We start from the raw sequence: 18505 nt of genomic DNA on the forward strand, positions 1-18505 counted from the left end.
CTTAGGACTCTGAGATCATGATCGGAGCTGAAATCAACAGGTGGATGCTGGACAGACTGAGCCAACCAAGTACTCCTACCTTACTGTTGTTTTAATTTGATTGGGGGTGGGCATCTTTTCACATGTTTATTTCTCAACCATGTATCTTCTTTGGTGAGATGTCTGTTCATTTAGATCTTTTGTCCAGTTTTTTAAATTGAGTTCTTTGTTTTCTTATTGAGTTTTAAGAATTTTTTTTCAAGTGTTTATTTAAATTCCAGTTAGTTAATATACAGTGTAATATTAGTTTCAAGTGTAGAATTTAGTGATTCGTCACTTACATACAATACCCGGTGCTCCTCACTACAGGTGCCCTCCTTAAGAATTCTTTATATATTTTGGATAATAGCCCTTTATGAACTATGTACTTTGCAAATATTTTCTCTCAGTCTGTGACTTTGTTTTCTCATTCGCTTGATATTAGAATATTTTTAAAGCACTCTATAAATATACGCATGTACAGTGTCAAGCACAGAAAATAGTTTTACATACATCGTTTTATGTGTTTACCACCAGTTCAGCCTCAGTTTCCTTTCCCATGAAATGGGGATAATAATAGGATTTACTTTAGAGTTGCTGTGAGAATTAAATGAGTAAATGTATGTGTAAAGAGCTTAGAACAGTGCCTGATACATAGGAAGCACTGTGAAAGTGTTAGCTGTTATTATCCTTGGTTGGCGAGTGAAGAAAATGTGGCTCAGAGAGATCACACAACCAGTGAGAAGGGAAGCCACGGCTTGGTCCCAAAGGCTCCAACTCAAATGCAGTTCTCTCTCTCTCTCTCTCTTTCTCTTTTTAAGATTTTATTTATTTATTCATGAAACACACAGAGAGAGGCAGAGACATAGGCAGAGGGAGAAGCAGGCTCCCTGCAGGGAGCCCCATACGGGGCTTGATCCCAGGACCGTGGGGTCATGCCCTGAGCTGAAGGCAGATGCTCAACCGTTGAGCCACCCAGGCGTCATTGCACTTCTCTTTCAACTGCAACACAGAAGACAGAAGAGATGCAAAGGCTCATAAAATTGCCCTTCTCTTAAAATCCCGTGGCTGAGAGGGTCACTGCTCTTCCCTGGTGACAAGCTTTTATAATCAATAACTAATTCCTTTGTATTTATAAGGTTTTTGCCATTGATCTAAGTAGCATTATTAGTCCATTTTTCATTATTTGCTGGGGGATTGATCTAAAGATTCAAAATGATGGAAGAGCTGTTGGAAAGCACCTATTTCAGACTCCTTCATTCAGCATCTAATAAACCTCAGATGGGGGAACTAATGAGGCTGGAGGGTTTGACTGACTTTTCCTGTACTCCATTCAGTCATGGGCAGAAACGTAACTGCACCTCAGGTCTCTGTGTACTTAATTGGATGTTTTTTCCATGTCACCATCTGTTTCTTGCTTTTTTTTTACTTCTTCCTCTGTCTCCCATCCCTCCTCCCTCACCTCTTTTTCCTCTTCCCTTTACTCCACCTCTTGTGTGTATGAAATATAACTAAGGTAAAGAAATGTTAAGGAGGGCACATGATGTGATGAGCACTGGGTGTTGTATGCAACTGAATTACTGAATTCTACCTCTGAAACTAATGATATGTTGGCTCATTGAATTTAAATTAAAACAAATTTTTTAAATTTTTTTAAAGATTTATTTATTTATTTATTTATGAGAGAGAGAGAGAGAGAGAGAGAGAGAGAGGCAGAGACACAAGAGGAAGGAGAAGCAGGCTCCATGCTGGGAGCCCGACGTGGGCCTCGATCCCAGGACTCCAGGATCGCGCCCTGGACCAAAGGCAGGCGCTTAAACCGCTGAGCCACCCAGGGATCCCAAAACAAAAATTTTTAAAAAGAAAATGGATTTAATATATACACAAACACACACACTTTATAAAGAAAACTCTCATGAATCACTACCCACGTCTAGAACTAGTACAATATAACTGGCCCCTCGTAAGTTCCCATGTATTCCTCTTTGGTCATAAAGCTCTCCCTCCTTCACTTCACCCCCTACCTTCCCTCCACTCAAGGTAAACACTGTCCTGACTTATCAGCATCATCATACTCACCCTTTTAGTTTCACTATTTATGTATGTAATATATTCATAGTTTTACCATCTATGGCACATCTGTGTATTCGATATGATCAAGTTTTGCCTATTTTTATAGGTATATCGAAGTATAATTAATACACAAAAAAACTGCACATACACTGTAGATTTGCTAGATTTTGACATATGTACACATCCTTGAAACCATTCACCATAATCAACATAGTAACCATAGCAATCACCCCAGAGTTTCCTTGTGCCTTTTGTATATCATCTTGCAGGTCCCTTCTTGCCCCCCACTCATCTTCCACACCTTCTCTAGAAGACCACTGAACTGCTTCCTGTCACTATCAATGTGTTAGCATTTTCTAGAATTTTATATATGTGGAATCCATAGATATGTACTCTTTCTTGTCCTGGCTTCATTCATTCTGGGAGGTGTGCAGTGATATCTTTTTGTAGATTTAATTTGCATCGTCTCGATGATTCATAGTGTTGAGCATCTTTTCATACATTTGTCTTCCACATATCTGCTTTAATGCAGTGTCAAAATCTTTTGTATATTTTTTAATGGAATTCTTTGAGTACTTCTTATCGAGTCGTAAGTGTTCTTTATATATTCTCAGTACAAGCCTTAGTCAGATATATATTTTGCAAGTATTCCTCTCTAAGACTGTGACTTGCCTTCTCATTTTTGAAGGTGTCATTTGAAGAGCAGACCTTTTACTTTATTTTTTAAAGAATTTATTTATTTATTTATTCTTGAGAGACAGAGAAAGAGAGATTGAGAGAGAGAGAGAGGCAGAGACACAGGCAGAGGGAGAAGCAGGCTCCATGCAGGGAGCCTGACGTGGGACTCGATCCCTGGTCTCCAGGGTCACGCCCTGGGCTGAAGTGGCGCTAAACCGCTGAGCCACCTGGGCTGCCCAAGAGCAAACATTTTAAATTTTGATGAAGTCCAATCTCATGAACTTCCTTGATAGTTCATGGTTTTTTGTTTTCTTTCTTTTTCTTTCTTCTTCTTCTTTCTTTCTTCCTTCCTTCCTCCTTCCTCTCCTTCTTCCTTCTTCTTTCTTTCTTTCTTTCTTTCTTCTTTCTTCTTCTTCTTCTCTCTTCGTCTGTTGTATTTAGGAAATCTTTCCCCAAGCCAACATTACTAAAATTACTGTTTTATCCTAGAAGTTTTATAGTTTTAACTTTTACATTTAGATCTATGCTCCATTTTGAGTTTTTTGTATGTTGTGAGCAAAGGCTAAGGTTCACGTTTTTTGTCTAAAGCTAACAATTACTAGAGAACTATTTGCTGAAAAGATTCTTCTTCTATCGGACTGCCTTGGCACCTTTGTCAAAGTTAATCTACCATATATGTATATATTTCAACATTTTCTATTCAGCTCCATATATGTCTATTTTATGCCAAATAACCCTACATTACTCACTTTATAGTGAGTCTTAAAATCAGGAGGTCTGAATCCTCCAACTCTGAACTTCTTTTTCAAAATGCTTCTGGCTATCCTAGCTGATTTGCATTTCTGCACAAATTTTACGATTAGTTTGTCAATTTCTAAAAGAAACTACTTTCATATTTTGATTGGGATTATATTGAATCTCTAGGTCAATTTGCAAAGACTGATATCTTAAACAATAACGAGTCTTCCAATCCATAAATGTTTTCTCTCTTCCATGTATTTAGGTTTTCTTTAATTTCTCTCAGTAATTGTATCTCAATTATAATGTTGTCTGGTACTGTTTATTCTGCCTCAGGTTCTTTCAGCTTATGGGATCTCTGTGTTTATAGTTTTCATCAAATTTGGAGAACTTTAAGCCATTATTATTAATTATTATTATAATTATTATTATTGGAGGGATTTCCCCTTTCTGTCACAGTGTCTTCTTCTGGGACTCCAGTTTCAAGTAGGTCAAATTGTTATCTACAGGTCACTGATGATAGGTTCACATTTTAGTTTTTTTTTTTCCTCTGTCATCTTAATTATGAATAGTTTCTACTGCTATGTGTTCAATTTCTCTTATCTTTCATCAATGTCTACATTGTGGTTACCCCATTCTGTATTTTTTCATTTTGATACTGTGTATTTTTTTCCATTTCAAGAGGATCTGTTTGATTTTCTTTTGATTCTTTTATAAAAAAAGAATCATTTCTCACTTCTTCCTTGCATTTGTCTCATCAGGCTCATGTTTTCTTCTATGTCCATGAATTTGATGGAGTAAAATTCCACATGGAAAGGACTTTTCTAAGGTTAGATGCATGCATGTAGTTGTTCCTGGGGCCATTTGCAGATCTTGCCATAGGTTAGACAAGAATCTTGCTTAGGTCCATGATGAAGTTCACTGCTGAGAGATCAAAAATCCAAGAGAGCGTATGATGGTCTCATGAGGATGGGGTGAAAACACTGAAGATTTAAGGGATTTTATATACATGACAAGTTTCTTTGGGTGTACAATCAGTCTTGGGATCACCTTAAGCCACAGTCAAGGGTAGAAGTATCTCTTGAATAATCCAGGCAAATGAAGCCTAGCTAGACTTTAATTTTAATCAAGAGTTCACCTACTTTTCATTCACCTTTACACTGATCTTGTAACTTTTGATCCAGTTTATTTCAGGGAAGGTCTGTAGATTCTTGTGTTTTATGATTGACCTAGACATTGATTTCTGTTTTTACTTTATAAGCTCAACAAACTAAAAATTTTCCAGGATGGACAAATCCTTATTACAATATGCTCTTCAAATTCTTCAGTTGCCTTTATGTCTCTGATCTTTTTTTTTTAAGCTGTCTATGGCAGTTGTTGATGTGGACTCTAAATTTCCAGATACCCTTTATTGCCAGCTCTGCAATAATAGTGTTGGAACTCTATTTACAACAGAGTTGTAAATACTTCTTTACCAAATGGTATGCTGTTAAGCTTTGTCAGTAGAGAGTACTGGAGGGGTGTAGGAGGAGGACAGAGTTTCTTTTTTTTTTTTTTTCATTCTGGTGTGTTTGTCTAAGAAGGCTTCTCCTCTGTTTCTAAAAATATATTTGGCTTTGGCAGCAGCACCTGCCTTCAGAAGTGCCCAGGGGCTGGTAGAAATTGAGAGTATGCTATGTCAGCTTCCTCTGGCAGCCCCCAGGTATCTTTTCAGAGCTCCGTGCATGAATAGTTTTGCCTAATATTCCCTTGGTTAGCTTGATTAGTTTGGTGGCACTAGCTCATGGGCAGCTTTCTCAGGCACCCCAGAGAGCAATTTACCAATGAATACTGTGGCACTTTTCCATGGATGGCTTCCTTCAGAACCCTTCAGGCAGCTGGTTTACTTAATCTTGTATGTGTCTAACAATATGTGATTATATCCAATCTAATTTATTTTCAGCAGAGATGTTGATCCAAGTAAGCCTATGTGTGTAAGAGATTGAGACACAAATTTTTTCAAAAAAGCAACTTTTTTGAACTTTGAGAGATGAAGGCACAGGAAAATAGGGTATAGGTTAGACTCCTGAGATAGAAATCATGTCATTCTTTAATAACTAAAGCCCTTTTCTGTTGTTTTGAATAACTAAAGCCCTTTTAGGCTTTCCATTTGCCTCAAGATAAACTCTAAGCTCATTAGCTGGTTGGTATATATGGCCCATCATGACTTTGCCACAATTATCATTCAAGATTCCTCTTTTGTCACATTTCTATAATAACTCCAAACTCCAGTCACTCTGAATTCCTTGCATTTCCCTTGATGTACCATGGCTTTTGCATATGCTGCTCCAGCTGCTAGATTAATTCTTCTTTACACCTCAATCTGTAGTTTGGACATGACATCCAAAAACTCCTGCTGGCCGTATTTATGTATTCCTCTTTGGTACTTGCTTCCATGAGCTACTTCTATTTGTATTTAATACATTTTATTGATCCATTGATTCAAAAGGTCATTTACCCACCATTTGCTTCGACGTGGATGGAACTGGAGGGTATTATGCTGAGTGAAATAAGTCAATCAGAGAAGGACAAACATATGGTCTCATTCATTTGGGGAATATAAAAAATAGTGACAGGGAATAAAGGGGAAAGGAGAAAAAATGAGTGGGAAATATCATAAAGGGAGACAGAACATGAGAGACTCCTAACTCTGGGAAATGAACTAGGGATAGTGGAAGGGGAGGTGGGCGGGGGGTGGGGGTGACTGGGTGACGGGCACTGAGGGGGGCACTTGATGGGATGAGCACTGGGTGTTATTCTATATGTTAGCAAATTGAACACCAATAAAAATAAATTTACAAAAAAAAAACCCAAAAAACAAAAAACAAAAGGTAATTTATTCAGTCAACAAGTATCTGTTTACCATCTTCCCCCTGCCTTTTCCACACTAAGAAAGTGAAGATATGAAGATGAATAAGACAACCTATACCCCACCTTTGTATTCTGATTTATATTTAATGGTCTGTGTTCCTTAGTCTATTATGAGGTTGTTACTTTCTCAGGACCTAGTAGTACTTGCACATAACAAGTACCGAATAAATGTTTCTTGAACAAATTAATGAGTACCATAGCCAACAAAGGAGGAATTAGAAAGTTCCAAAAGATAAAACTTATACTGAGACATGTCAAAATGTAAACAGCAGTTTAGCTGCTTTTAGTGAGTTTTCAGATAAACTTTACTTTCCTCTTAGTATTTTTCTATATTATTTGATGTTTCTGCGATAAACATATTTATATACAGAAGAATAATCAAAAGTTTTCAAAGGCTTAACGCGACTCTAGCAGCTATTCACTGCAAGCTCAGACATTTTTGTATTGTTCTGGAGCTGCCTGAAATCAACACACTATGCTATTTCCCTCAGTTCTGACAAATCAGAGCTTGGAAGGTTCATTGTATTAAAAATAGCTGAGGACTTTTGGTTAGTTACTTCAGAAGCTGAAGTACCAATCACTGTCAAAGAGGATGTGTGAAAAGCTGGTCACTTAAAGCATATCTTTTTTTTTTTTTTTAAAGTAATTCCCACAATCCTCTAAGCTCAATTCTCTCTGGCAAAATTCAAATCTGCATTTTTATCATTTTCAAAAGTCTGACATTCCTAACAAATACTTGCAATAGCCCATTTCAAGTATTGAAAGTACTACTTGAAAAACAGCCCACACTCTTTCAGTTGATGATATATTTTTAGGATACCTGTCTTTTCCCATGGGTTTCAAGGCTTTGCTTTTGTGCCTTCTGGAATGGAATATGGCAGAAAGGTCTATGGTTAGAACACATTGCTGCTATCTTGAACAGTCAGTTTTAGAAACTGTCCTGGCTGTTCAGAGGTGGACAGCTGAGTCAGAAGCCACAGTGAGTGATTCATTTTGTCAGACTCTTCATCAGCTCTGGTGGGAAAGGAAAAAACTGAAGACCCATTGAAGGGTTAGTTAACATTAGGGAAAGAAATGTTGCGGAATGAAGGTGTGGGTGAATGACAACTTGGAAGCACCATGATCCAATGGTAGGGGTAAGGGCTCAGAGTTCAAACAAAGTCTTTGTCACCTATGGCTTGTGTCTTTGTCCAATTAAAGTCTAAGAATTTGGAGCACCTGGGTGGCTCAGTTGGTTAAGCATCTGTATTCAGCTCAGGTCATGCATGATCTCAGGGTCCTAAATCACGCCCTGTATCAGGCTCCCTGCTCAGTGTGAGTTTGCTTCTCATTCTGCCCTTCTTCTTGCTAGAGTGCTCTCTTAAATAAATAGAATGTTTAAAATAAAACTCTCAGAATTCAATATTCACATCCATAAAAGGGGGGAAATATTAATACCTATCACAAAGGGATGTCATGAGGCCCATCCATACCCAGCATATTCACAAAGTACCATAAATGTTAGTTTCCCTTTACTAGTCAAGGAAATGAAGAAAAAAATACGTAATAAATGCATGATTTGGTGATTACTTAAATTCACTGTACTGATTTCCTGGATTTTTAGATTTTTTCCCAATAAGGGTGAATTAATTTATAAATCTTTTAAGTTTCAATAAAACAGGAAGTGCTGTATCGGAATCCGAACTACCAGTCTCAAAAATATCACCTATTAAAGTCACACATAGGTCAAAAACTGGAAATCCAACACCTTGAAGTTAAAACGGCAAATTCAAAGAGGCTACTGCAAAGGAAAGAGAACAATTTGCCAACGAATGGAACTATAATCCAAGAGAGGAAAGGGACACCCTCTTCAATGTCTCTTCTCACTCCAAATTATCTCCCCTTCTCCCTTGACTCTTCTTCTGAAACCTACCACAACCTGAGTCCAATGCAGGGGCAGGGAGACAACAGAGGTACTCCTGGGAGACTGTCAGTTTTGTTTTCATTAATAGCAGGAAGTCTGCTTAGGCCATTGAAGTGGGGCCATTCCATGATTATCATGCAAGAGGGGCATTTCCACATGAAAAGGCAATTTTAGGAAAAAAATGAGTGAATGGCCAACTCTGTACCAAGGAGGAAACTGAGGAATTGCAACTTCTCTAGCCCCCACGTTGAAGATCATATCCTCTGGACTGAGCTCCAAATGCGTCTCAAGGATGAGCCCCTTGAAGGCACATGACTTGAGTTCAACTAGAATCCCTTGCACAGTGTTTAAGACACAAGTAAAATTGTGACACGATGCAATGAAATAACCTTAATTGAGAGACAGTGTCGGCAAAGAGGGTTACCATATTAAACCAAGTGTCGGGGGGGGGGGGAGCTGGGTATTAATAACAGCTAGCACTTTTTAACATGTGGTGGAAGCTATTATAAATGCCTTCTATGTACATTATTTAATCATCTTCATGATTGATGATCTGCACCCAACATAGGAGCCAAGGCCCGGGAAGATAAACAATGTGCTAATTATCATGTGGCTAATAAGTGGTAGGGCTTGATCTCCGAATCACTGTGCTATGTTCCTTGATATACTTCAATCTCGTAAATGTGCAGCCACCTAGGGGACTGGATAATCATCATGGCAGTCCTCGGCTACTGAAGGAGGTCTCGGAAGAAGAAGGGAGGTTGTTGTGAACTATTTGTTATGCAGCGACTTTAGCCAATTTGTCATATATGGCTGTGACATCCTTGTAGGTATCCTCCTATCCACTGATAATGAAAATGAGCATCTGATTAAATTCTTTTACACAAGGATGCATTTATTAGATAAATACTCATTAGCAAGGAATGCACAAAAAATTTCCTTACCCCTTATTCTCTAACCTCAGTGAAATGTCAGCCTTCTGCCCTTGTATGACAGTTTCACCAACAAAATTTCTGAGGCGGGATTCTGCATCACTAAGTGATAGGCGCTTTGTTGTTAGAGTTCCCCTAAACGGATGGCTAGACACAGCACTGGTTAGGGCTCAAGCCATTGACTACATCCAGAAAGGTGAGGGGTACACACTAGGGTGGATTCTTATACCTTCTTCTTGTAAGGATAGAGAGCATCTCTTAAGCAGTTTAAGTCAACACACATAATCACTACATCCACACAACTCGAGTACCTTTATTTTCTTCTAATGAGAACCCATTTCTAATATTTATCATGCTTAATGAAAAGTCACTGGTTCTGTGAATGAAAATCCATTTTGTCTTCCAGGATTGCCAATTAGCAAACTACCAATTGTTGATTGAAACACCAATAGCTGAATGACTTGTAGGAGCTGCCCCTGGAGTGTGGCCCTTCGGGTATAATGCCAGCTGACTGCCTCTAAAATTAGACTTTAACTGGTGCAAACGCAATGTTACCCAGACTATGCTGAAATATTTCAAAGTTAGTTACAGAGCTGGTAACAGAATTGCATATTTCTAGTTTTCACATTCTTTGAGGCTCCTTTGTTCTTTCTTTGGATTCCGCCTCCATTTTTTTTTGATAGACATTTTGGTTTTGCCCATAAAAAAAGTACTGGGATGCTCTTTTGTAATGTAGATGATATCATATCTATAGTTAAAAAGTTCAGACTACTTGGATTACTAATAACCACATCTATTAAATGCTTACAACAGTACTGGGAATTTTATTGGATACTTTGGAGGTATTGTTTAATTTAAACCTCACAGTGATCCAATGATTAAGTTATTTTGGTTTTAAGGAAATAAATGTGAGACTCCAAGAGATTAAATAATTTGGCCAAGGTCACAGAGCAAGTGACAGCAACATTATTCAAGCCCTGGTCTATAACTCCAAGACTCATGCTCTTAATCAATTCACTACACTACCCTAATGGGGTTATTTCAAAACACACATTGTTACTTGAAGACAGTACATCATTTACACCTAATGGTTAACATTTTAACAAATGTTCAAGAATAGCTCTAAGAGGATGAGGTATTGTGTGTCTTTTGTTTGGTGGCTACAGATAAAAAAATCCATGAAGGCAGAGAGAGTGGTAGGGATGTGTGTGTGTGTGTGTGTGTGTGTGTGTGTGTTTACCTCCACTTACTAACACTAGTTTTCAAGAGAATTACAACATAGAGACTATATTATGTTATACAAAGTAAGAATGGCCTGAGATGGTAGCTTTGGTAATTTTCATTTAATAATCCAAAAATCTTTCTAATAACTGAAAACGTGTCTTTCTCACTCCCACCTCAGGATACTTTTGTTAAAAGTTTCTTTGGGTTCCAGAGATGTAGAGAACTACATTCTTGTGTTTATAACACAGGAAATAAGTACCTTATGATTGGTCAAGTAGCTTGAAGATAACTCACATGCAATGAGCTTATCTTTGCAATTATGCATGTAAATATTTTCAAATATGATTGGATCATTGTGAGATTAAGATATATATAAAAGCCACAAAATGTTCCCAGATCTTTGTCTTAAACTTTTGTAGACAATGAAAAAGGACTAATTAGATTTGTATTTCTTGCTCACACAAAGTCTACTCAGTCACTGGCAGAGGCCATACTCTCCCCAATCACGCAGGCACTCAACATTAGAGACCTGCATCCAAAATATAGGACTTTTAAAGTCACCCTGCATTGAATTCCAGCCAAAAGTTAGGAGAAAAGTGAAAATTGAGGATCACATGGGAGGTTTATATGATCAGACTTGAAAGTAGTATATAATATTTCTACCCATATTCCACTAAGCACAACTCAGCTGCTTAGGCCCTGCTTAGATACAAGGGAAGGTGGGAAATGTGGCTTCCTCATGAGCAGAAGCTTTCAAAAAGAAATATCTAAATTATATGTGTACAGAGGCGTTACTTGTAGAGAACATTGGTCCCAGTCTTGTTACATACTTTAACACACAAACCAAGGAGAAGTATGTGCAGGAAAATCTTTAAGTCTGTAAGTGGTATAAAATCATTTCTGATATTTTACCTTATTTGTGGAATTACTAGGTGGGAAGATATTTTCTGGAAATAAAATGGAAGAAGACCCATTTGCTTTTAAGTTGTACCTGAGATATTGTTAAATGTTAACTATTACATGAAAAAATGATCTACTACCTTTGGGTAATATTATTATTTTAAAATAATACTATTAAAAACAGTATTGTATATAAATTAAGAGCATAAGCCCTGGAGTCAGCCAGACCATGGAAGCTAATGTTTCAGTACAGAAATGTATGAAATGGTGTACTGGGAAAAAGTATTCCAGTGTCTATGCAAAGGACAATGGGCATTAAAGTTTATGCTTCAGGAAAGGTCTGGGAGTTACTATTTACCTTTCTAACATCATGAGACCAGTAGATAGCTAGGACAAAAAGGCTCATGTTTTACTGGAGATCGTTACAAAAAAATCCTGAACACAAAACACAGAAAATTAGTCTTAGACAAACATGGCACAACTGACCTTGAATCATCCGATTCTGCTGCACTTGTTGAGGATAATACCCAAAGCTGAAACCATTATTAACAACAAATAGTTTTGAAAATAGAAATGTTGATAGAAATACAGCTTCTACATCTCCTTATTGTTTCTCTTATTCTTTTGGGTGACTCATACATATATATAGCTCCATTCCTATGATTTATAAGTGTGTGTGTGTGTGTGTGTGTGTGTGTGCCCCACATGCACATACACCGTTTTCAGGCTGTACGTCTGCAGTAGTCCAAGATGATAGACAAAACCATGTTCCTTTAAGTTGACACTGCAGGACTACAGCTGCCAGATGCTCAAAAGAAACATCTGTTCTTAAAGGCCACAGGAGAGAGCAATGAAAGAAAAACAGAATGATTTTACATGACAAAGTAAATCCAACAAATGTATAAATATAGCTCATCCATCCTATTTCAAAGACATTGGCACATAAGGGGGAATAATAAACAGTAACATTGCCTATTATACTGTAGGGGCCTATTTCTGTTTTTAGAGGTGTGATACCAAACACATTGTTATTTTTTATCAATTTTACTGCGAGGGAGTGGATGATGGTAATGAAAGGAGTGTTAATGAAGACAAATCTCACTTATATCTGAATTTTACCCCAGTTTGTGTATATAGAACCATGGTGGTAAAACCATTTACCTTTATGCTATAGTGATGGTGGATTCATTTCCTTGAAGCCAAATGAAGTCAATGCAGAAAAGTATTGTGAAGTAAGAGCGTCACTAAATTAGAAATTGAACTATCATGGTGGAATATTGTGTGGTTGGGCTGTTTGGTGGAGAAAGAAAACAAAAGGTCAGAAATAAACTAGACAGTGCAATACCTCCAAGTTATAAACACCAGGGAGTTGGACATCCTTTGATTCAAGATAAGAAAATTATTGGCCCAAAGGCCTTTCTTTCAGTGGTTCTGGTGGAGCAACCTGAGTTTAACTGGCTCCCTGGTCACTATCCTCAATAGTCTGGCTCCTCCTGCCTCTCCTGAATACTAGGAATATGAGGAAGGGCAAAGAAGTGATTGAGAACAAAATTGACCCTTGAAGCTATCTGTGGGAGGGAGGAACACTAGAGGAACAGAGAAGGAGGAGGAGCAGACCACCACCAGGTATCCCAGGCATGAGGGACTCACACTGGGAAGGCAAATCCCCATAACATCTGGCTTTGAAAATCAGAGGGGCTTACCTTTGCAAGTTCTTTTTTTTTTTTTTTTGCAAGTTCTTATAATCAGCAGGGCTTACCATCTGGGACTTAAAAAATCAACTACTTGGCTTCTTTATTCTCTTCCTCTCTCTCCTCCTCATACCTCCACATTATTAATAAACATGGACAAATAGGTTTCTAGTTTTTAGTCAATGGACACTATAAAAATAATATACCAATAAGAATCTCTTTAGTTTTATTTTATTCTCTGAGAACTGTGTGTTCCCATATAAGAAAACATATTAGAATTATAAAGGAAAAAGAATTATCGTGCATCCTTTGTAAGACCACATAAAAAGAAAGCAAGGATCATTCTTAATAGGGAATGCATGGAGACATTTTTAAGTATCTAGACCCAATACGTGACATCTATTAATTCCTCTCTTTGGGCAGCCCAGGTGGCTCAGCGGTTTAGCGCCGCCTTCAGCCCAGGACTGATCCTGAAGACCCGGGATCCAGTCCCACATCGGAGCCTGCTTCTCCCTCTGCCTGTGTCTCTGCCTCTCTCTCTCACTCTCTGTGAGTCTCTCATGAATGAATAAATAAAATCTTTAAAAAAATCCTCTCTTTAGTATATTACAAAGCTGTAGTCATCAAGACAGTATGGTACTGGCACGAAAACAGGCACATAGAGCTACAGAACCCAGAGAACCCAGAAATGGACCCTCAACTCTATGGTCAACTCACCTTTGGCAAAGCAGGAAAGAATATCCAAAGGAAAAAAGACAGTCTCTTTAACAAATGGTGTTGGGAAAATTGGACAGCCACATGCAGAAACATGAAACTGGACCATTTCTTTACACCACACACAAAAATAGATTCAAAATTGTTGGGAGACCTAAATGTGAAATAGGAATCCATCAGAATCCTAGAGAATAACACAGGCAACAACCTCTTCGACCTCAGCTGCATCAACTTCTTGCTAGACACATCTCAAAAAAAAAAGGGGGGGGGGAAGGCAAAAATGAACTATTAGGACTTCATCAAGATAAAAAGCTTTTGCACAGCAAAGGAAACAGTCAACAAAAACAAAAGGCAACCTATGGAATAGGAGAAGATATTTGCAAATGTCTTATCTGATAAAGGGCTAGTATCCAAAATCTATAAAGAACTTATATATAAAAAATAACTTATTAAACTCAATACTCAAAGAACAAATAATCCAGTCAAGAAATGGGCAGAAGACATGAACAGACATTTCTCCAAAGAAAACATTCAAATGGCCAACAGACACATGAAAAATGCTCCATATCCCCTGCCATCAGGGAAATACAGATCAAAACCACAATGAGATACCACCTCACACCAGCCAAAATGAACAAGTTAGAAAATGACAGATGCTGGCAAGGATGAAGGGACAGGGGAACCCTGTCACACTGTGGGAATGCAAGCTGGCGCAGCCACTCTGGAAAACAGTATGGAGGTTCCTCAAAAAGTTGAAAATAGAGCTACCCTGCCATTCAGAAACTGCACTCCTACGGATTTACCCCAAAGATACAAATGTAATGATCCGAAGGGGCACACGCACCCCCGTGTTTACAGAAGCAATGTCCGTAATAGCCAAACTGTGGAAAGAGCCCAGATGTCCATCAACAGATGAATGGATAAAGAAGATGTGACACACACACACACACACACACACACAACGGAATACTTCTCAGCCATCAAAAAATCGAAATATTGCCATTTGCAATGACGTGGTTGGAACTAGAGGGTATTATGCAAGCAAAATAAGTCAATCAGGGAAGGACCATTATCATATGATCTCACTCACATGTGGAACTTAAGAAACAAAACAGAGGATTACGGAGGATGGGTGTGTGTGTGGGGAAACAAGATGAAATCAGAGAGGGAGACAAACCATAAGAGACTCTGAATCATAGGAAGCAAACTGAGCGTTGTTGGCGGGGAGGAGGAGTAAGGGGATGAAGTAACTGGGTGACGGGCATTAAGGAGGGCACGTGAGGTAATGGGCACGGGGTGTTATGTAAGACTGTGAATCGCTGACCTCTACTTCTGAAACTAATAATATACTATGTGTTAGTTGAGTTTAAAGAAAAAATAATAAACATTTATAAAATAATTCCTTTCTTTGGGGCGATACGCTTGTTTCACTGAGTGTGTGGCCCGGTCTCATCCTTCAGACTCTGTGCTTCTTGTGCAAAGTCCTGGGAGAGCATCTATGAAGGGAAGCTGATCCCACTTAGCTAGATCCAGGACACCTTGCAAAGAGGTTCCTCTCTGCACAGCCTTGCAGAGTCTCTGACCCGCATCTTCCAATGACTTACAGTTTCCCCTGAAGTAATCAAAGGCAGATGAAAGCGAGAGCTCTCGTCCCCTGGAGGTCCAACATTATAGTCGGACTACGAGCTCCCAAACACATGCTCTTGGTTGAAAGACCAGTTGTTGCTTTACAATCTGGCCCCTGAACACAGAAAGAAAGGAGAGGCTGAAGAAAGAAACAAGCCACTCTGGATTGGTCGGCGGCAGTTTTAACAAGCCAGGGAACTTAAGAGGCTTGGCTTTGGTGGCTGCAGAATTCTTATATTTCCACACCCAAGCACCAGAATCCTAAAGGTATAAAATGGTCTGAACTCATGTTCAGAAGGGCTCAGCGACATATTATCTCGTGGCCATATCCCACTGTGGGAAAGGCAAGTGGAACATATACTCTGATTGCTTGGGCATAGCTCATGGGTCAACCCGTGGTCACATCCTCTTGATGATCTCCTCCAACATCAATTACTTCTGTATTTATAGTTCTATCCAGAACCAATCTGATAAGCTACACCCCATTCCATCCCATTCCATCCCATTCCATCCCAGTTTACGGGCACTTGAAATCCCTTGACTATGGTCAGTAGAGTCTCAGCGAGTGCAGCGATCAGCTGATTCTAGGGAGATTTTTGTGATAACCTGATGCTGGCCAACATCACAAGAGCAGGCCAGACCGTATTTTAGACCTGACAGGCATTGTGAAGGTGCTGGAAATATGAAGGTAACAAAGTGTTACCTTCTCTCAAAGTGCTTCTTTTTCTTTTTTAAAGATTTTATTTATTTATTCATGAGAGACACACAGAGAGAGAGAGAGAGAGGCAGAGACGCAGGCAGAGGGAGAAGCAGGCCCCATGCAGGAAGCCCGACATGGGACTCGATCCCAGGACCCCAGGGTCACACCCTGGGCCAAAGGCAGATGCTCAACCACTGAGCCACCCAGGCGTCCCATCAACAGCTGTCTTCTACAGTGGTTCTCGAACTTTAGCATTCATAAGAATCAAAGGGGAAGTTGTTTAAAATGTGGGTTATTGGGCAGCCTGGATGGCTCAGCAGTTTATCTTTTTATGAGAGCATTTATCTCTCATAAATCTTTAAAAATGTGGGTTATTGCCCCCCATCCCAGGTCCTGGGGGGAATTTAGGATTCCCCATTTTTAAATGTTCCTCAGTGATTCCATTCAAGAATTATAATATGTGATGTACTGAGCTAATGGGAGGAATGTTAAAAAGAGAGAGAGAGAAGAAGAGGAAGAAGAAGGAGGAGGAGGAGGAGAAGGAGAAAGAGAAGGAGGAGGAGAAGGAGGAAGAGGAGGAGGAGGAGAAGGAGGAAGAGGAGGAGAAGGAGGAAGAAGAGGAGGAGGAGGAGGAAGAGGAGGAGGAGGAGGGAGAGAGAGAAGAGGGAGGGAGGGAGGGAGAGAGGGGTGGGGGAGAGGGAGAGAGAAGAGAAAGAGACATGATGATGAACAGGACAAAGGGAAATATTTTGTGAGAGAATTGCCAGCAATTACACCTGGCCAGAAAACGTTCTTTACCTGCCCTGTGCAGACATGACGTCCGGTCTTCATGCAGTTCATATTCGGAAGTAAGCAATCACATACACAACTGACGCATTTGTCATTCATTTGCACCCGCCGGGGGACCAGCATGCTTGTGCATGCAACTACTGCGTTCACCTCAGGGATTCCTAATTGAAAATGCACCGCTCAGAGCAACACACGGGAATGATGATGGAGAAAGGGTCACTAGCCATATTTATTATTTTCCCTTTCAACTCTGTTTTTCTGCTGGCAGAAAAGGAGGCATTAACTTCTCAGGTATATGTGGTTGCCATAGGGACAGAAGTTGTGTTTTACGGGGAACATTGCTGTAAATAGCAATAAAATAGCAATTCAGGGGAGGTCAGAAGCACAAATTCACTGAAGCTACGATCAAACCAGACAGCTTCTCCACCCATTCAATAGGAATTTTACAGCTGCCACTGTCAGGTAAGTGCAAGGATGGTGAAATGACACCAGATGTTTCACTCCTGTCTCCGCGTGCCCTGACGTCCTAGAGCCCCGAGCTTTCAAGAATTCTGGGCAGTAGAAAGGTCAGACAATAGACCACAATGTTGTTTTTAATCCACCCAGAAGGAAAAATTCAGAACTTCAGTGAGAGTCTCAAATCTGATAGCTGATGGTTGAACATGGAGACAAATGAGGAAACCTGGAGTTTGCTGTTCAAGGGAACCTGCGAAGTAATCTCTGTCTTCCTACAAGATACAACCTAAGTATTTGCTCCACAGGTGGACATCATATGAATATATATATACACACTCATACATATACTAATATATATGCATGTTTGCATATACATACATTAAATGTATATAAACTACAGGTACCGTTGTTTTAAGTGGAATAGGTTTACTTAACAATGACTTGTCTCACTTTTCTGCCTTCTATCCATTTTTTTCCTTCTGGAGTACAGCGCTTGGAGGATATAGGTCCAGCATGTCTTTCTGTGTCTTCTCCCTAATTTTCTAGGATAGGTACCTGCAGTCCTTACTCTGTTGCCTCTTAGCATTTTCGGTTACAATTTTACAGGATTTGGGTGGCAGGGTGGTGGTGGTATTCTGAAATGTGTATTTTAGATCTTTCCTAAGTATTTCAATTTTCTCTTTCATTAGCAAGTAGGAGCCTATTCGGTGGCTGTTCCCAAATGATGGGCTATAGAACACAGTGTATGTTGTCTACATGCGACAGTGCGGACAGCACAGGAAGAGGTTAAACATGACGTTGCCTTTTACAAAAATGCTACTTAAATATTGGAATGATTCCATTTGAGTGCCTTTGAAATGACGTAGCAGGGGGTACGCTTCACAATGTCCCCTCCTTAAAAGCCCTCACGTCTAACAGGAGAAAGGAGGTTCCCGGATGCACCTTTCATCTGTTGACCGTCGGGTGAGCCGTTAGCGTGTAGACATCTATCTTCCTCTATCAACGCGTGCAACTATTTTCTCTGGGCTCAAGCAAAGAAATGATGATTTGTACCAATGCTGGAAGAAACACTAGCTCTTTTGATTGCATGTCAGTCTTCAATGTTTCATGTTCTTAGTACTGTACCTTTTTCTTTTTAAAAGAATCTTTATGT

Source organism: Nyctereutes procyonoides, unplaced genomic scaffold, assembly GCF_905146905.1.
Source record: "Nyctereutes procyonoides isolate TBG_1078 unplaced genomic scaffold, NYPRO_anot_genome, whole genome shotgun sequence".
NCBI classification, from domain to species: domain Eukaryota; kingdom Metazoa; phylum Chordata; class Mammalia; order Carnivora; family Canidae; genus Nyctereutes; species Nyctereutes procyonoides.